A 3880-nucleotide genomic window follows, 5' to 3' on the forward strand; every position below is an offset into this window, starting at 1 on the left:
GTTGTCCATAAAAAGTAGAAAAAGCAAAACCCTCAAGACCAAATAGGTTTCAAGTCCACACATATATCACAACAGATCAGATCTCCCATTTCTTGAGCTCCATACGATCAGGAGGAGTGCTCTCGATTTTCTTAGTTCCAACTTCTTTCTCGTCTGTTGAGAATAGTGTCCCATTAGATTCCACCTATTCGTTGTACAAAAAAACATCGCAAGAGAGTTAATAAAAAATGACACAAAATTTGTAGTCTCCATGAGAGAAGAAAGACTACAGAAAAGATATTCACAAAATTTTTGCTCATTGCACGCCTCATATCCTCATCAGCATTTTAATATATTTCACGGAAGAACTTGTTCAAAGCCGCGTCTCCTTCGAGCTTCTCATCCTTCTCATGTTTCTTCACTTCAGCTTCAAGCTTGTCCCAGTCCTTAACACGCTTGGAAGAAGGATAAGTCAGTCTCATAGAAACCTCTGCACCAAAGTTCCAAATGTGAAGAGAGTGTGTCCTTTTAGTATTGGAAGATACCAATAAAGTAGACTTTTTCTCTCCCGGGGGAAATGACACGTGTCGTCTTTTCATTGGATATAATTTACGATTGGGCTTTGTTTACTAAATTGGATTATGTGTTTTCGTCTGAGGCTCATCTCAAAACATTAAGCCTTCAGGACTGGAATCGCCTCTTCCTCTAGGTCGTTTCTTTTTCTTACGGCCGCCGCATTTTGCAGATGAAAGTCGATGATAACACCATGGACGTTACAACGTTTCGCTTTGCTCTTCTTTACTTCGTGTTAAACCGTGATTTCCCCACTTCTCAGCATTCAATCCGTCTCCTTCTCTTCCCTGAGTTACTCAGTAGAGCTTCGGGTATAAATACCTCTTCATCCAGACATGAGCATCACAGCTTCGACGAGAACCAGAAGATCACTCTGTTCAATTTCTGGTTATTACAATGGCGAATCCCCAAGTCCTTCTTGCCGATTTGAACGCAGGACGGTGCTCCAACGTTGCGGAGGTTCGGTTACTCCGATACTGGGAGGCAAGACATGTTAGGAAAGGTGGTGAACTGATGAGTGTTGACATGCTCTTTGTCAATGAGAATGTAAGCCTCTTTTCATAAATCTGATTTACAGTTTACTCCATTAATATTCTGGAAAGTTTTACGCTTTTAGGGATTGTTCATATTCTGTAAAGTTTAGTTCTTTTAGCGATTGTTCCATAATCATTTTCTTAACGTTTTAATTTCTCTTTACTGACAATCAACGCTTACGCAAGGATCTGTTAGTTCAAACCGTCAGCTTAGGTTCAGGAAACGTCTCAGCTAGGGCTCTCTCTACACGTTAACCGGATTTGACGTCATACGCAGCAACACCAATTTTCATTTGTGTTATGCTCCTTTCTCAATTCGGTTCAATGAAGGAACCTCTCTTGAGAAGATAACGGCGTCTGCTAGGCCCATACCTACGGAGCTTTTAAGATTCATGCCATATGGTCAGATACTTGAGCTCGCAAACACTGGCAAACAACTTCCTGGTATGTATTGTTTATACTGAGTAGTTTTTTTGGTTCTGTTATAGCATGTGTTAACATAACCACCTTAATTGTTTATCAGACATAATTGGTGAGTTGAATGCAATCAGAAGCACAATTACGGACCGTATACCAGGGGCACAGCGTGTGATGCTAACTCTGCGTCTTGAAAGGTTCTTTCTCTTTTACATAATGGTTGTTTGTTTTAAGGGATGTTTTTACCGCATATCTTCAATTGACTTTACATTTTTCTTTCTCTGCAATGGTGAGAACGTTTGTGTGAGTATGTTTGACTCCTTGGCTCTTGCGTTTCATACCAAATTTGACAGCTATGGGAGAGAGCCCAAAATCATAATTGCTACAAGCCTGAATCCTAAGATAGTTGGGGTAGATGTTTTTATGTTTCTGAATTTTGGTTGCCTTCACACATATATTCGTCAAATGCATGGCAGTCTCTATTTGTTTTGGACTCGAGTCCTCCTTGTTAATCCCTGTATTTTTTTGTCAGGCCGTTTATTTTTGAATGCTACTTCCGGCACACATCTCTACTTTGACTCTGAGACAGCTGCTGGGAAAAAAGTGTTTGACACGTACGTCTCATAATTCTACTTAGAGTGGCTCAAGTTTTTGATATTGCAAGTAGAGCAACGCTTAGTTTCCTCATTTGGTGAATGTATTTGATTTCCTTCTCCTTTCAGCTTGCCAGGTCAGCAGACCTAGGAGCATTTACTTCGAAGGTAGTTCGTGCACAGAAGATTGAACCAATGACCACCTCTGAGCTTAACCAGTTTATTATTACTGCTGATTCTCAGGTGAATTCTTCTTTTCTTATATATAAATGTTGCCAATTTTTTTTAATAAAACAGGCTGAGGTGATTCTTATGACTGTTCTCCATCTTCAACCCTTGACAGATAATAGAGTTTCTTTGCACCGCTAAGTTTACTGGTATCCAGCAAGATGACGGTTGGTGTTATATTGGCTGCTCCGGGTGTTCCAAGAAACTTGTCTGAGAGATATCTTCCTTCGCATGTGTTTCATGTAATGAAACTAATGCTGTTGCTGCACTCAGGTGAGAAAAATGTAAATTGTGTGTATTTAGCATAGTAGAAGCAATTAACATATAGTTGCAGTCACTAATGTTGTATGAAATAGGTACCGAATCACATTGTCTGTGTCAGACTACACTGATACCGCATCTTTCCTAGCTTTTGATATGGAGATGGCTAAACTGACCAACGTTCAAGCTTCTGAGGCTGCTCAGATTGTGGTATGACCTTACATCAACCCCTCGCTAATACTTGGTGCTATGGCTGTTGATAACATTACTTATAAGACTATGTTGTTCGGTCTGCAGGGGATAGGTGTTGATGCTCAGGTTGACACGGAACTTCCTCGGTCCCTTGCTGATATTGTTGGAAAACCCTACACTTTCCAGCTCAAACTGAACATTTCAATTTCTCCTCAAAGCACCAGACCTTCACCATTTCTCGCATCTTTCCTGAGCGAGTGCTTGTGCCCATGCCAGCCTTTGTGGTAACTGTGTGTTCCTCATATGTAGCCAAATATATTACTTACTTGCTGGTTACAATAACTAATATATGTGTATGCTGCATTATTTATAGGAAGTTGCAAATGTTCCTGCGGATGCTCAGGCCGAAGATGTGGCACAAGGAACAAATGCCAACGTTGGAATCACTTCCACTGGAGCAGATAAGCCAACTATATCTGATGCTTCAACTGGTAAACGTCCACCACCGGCCAAAGACCAAGACGATGTCGACAAGACTGCCCCGAAGAAGGCACATGTGGAATGAGTCCATCACTCCACAGCTAGAACAACCACAACTGCTTCTGTTTCTAATTATGCTTTAGTGTTTCCATTTTCCCGTTGGACTATTTCTCTCTCTCTTTTTCTTATAAAGCAATGTGTTATGCTTTAGTGTTTTCCATATGGTTTTGGACTATTTATCTTTGGCTTTTAAAAATATGTGGTTGTTCTTTTTATTATATAATCTTCTTTTTCTTATAAAGCAATGTGTTATGCTTTAGTGTTTTCCATATGGTTTTGAACTATTTATCTTTGGCTTTTAAAAAAAATGTGGTTGTTCTTTTTATTATATAATCTACTACTCTTTTTCCGTTTTAAAGACAGTCTTACCATATACATGTTGTGATTAAAACTTTGCAGTCATCCAACTTAATTCATTTTACTTAACAACAGTTTTAAGCTTCTCCCTACCGAGCTTGGAAGTTTTTCCAACTTTTTGTTACCATAAGTCACACAAATGAGAGACGGTTAGCATATATATTCCATTAACTTCACATTTATACTCCATGCTATAATAAACATTAC

General features: G+C 39.4%; 1 long non-coding RNA gene across 8 annotated transcripts; it reads left to right on the top strand.

Moving 5' to 3' along the window:
* Positions 1-648: 648 nt before the first annotated feature.
* On the top strand, positions 649-3644 carry LOC106312854. 8 transcript variants are annotated; one of them, XR_001264246.1, is made up of 9 exons: positions 649-1098; positions 1272-1529; positions 1637-1913; positions 2035-2116; positions 2225-2338; positions 2439-2596; positions 2680-2794; positions 2882-3060; positions 3150-3644. It is a non-coding gene; the product is annotated as an uncharacterized LOC106312854 (long non-coding RNA). The 8 variants fall into 8 exon arrangements; XR_001264247.1 differs by having other exon boundaries at positions 1282-1529; XR_001264249.1 differs by having other exon boundaries at positions 651-1098; positions 1282-1529; positions 1637-1699.
* The last annotated feature ends 236 nt before the right edge of the window (positions 3645-3880 follow it).

This window comes from Brassica oleracea, chromosome C9, assembly GCF_000695525.1.
Source record: "Brassica oleracea var. oleracea cultivar TO1000 chromosome C9, BOL, whole genome shotgun sequence".
Lineage (NCBI taxonomy): Eukaryota > Viridiplantae > Streptophyta > Magnoliopsida > Brassicales > Brassicaceae > Brassica > Brassica oleracea.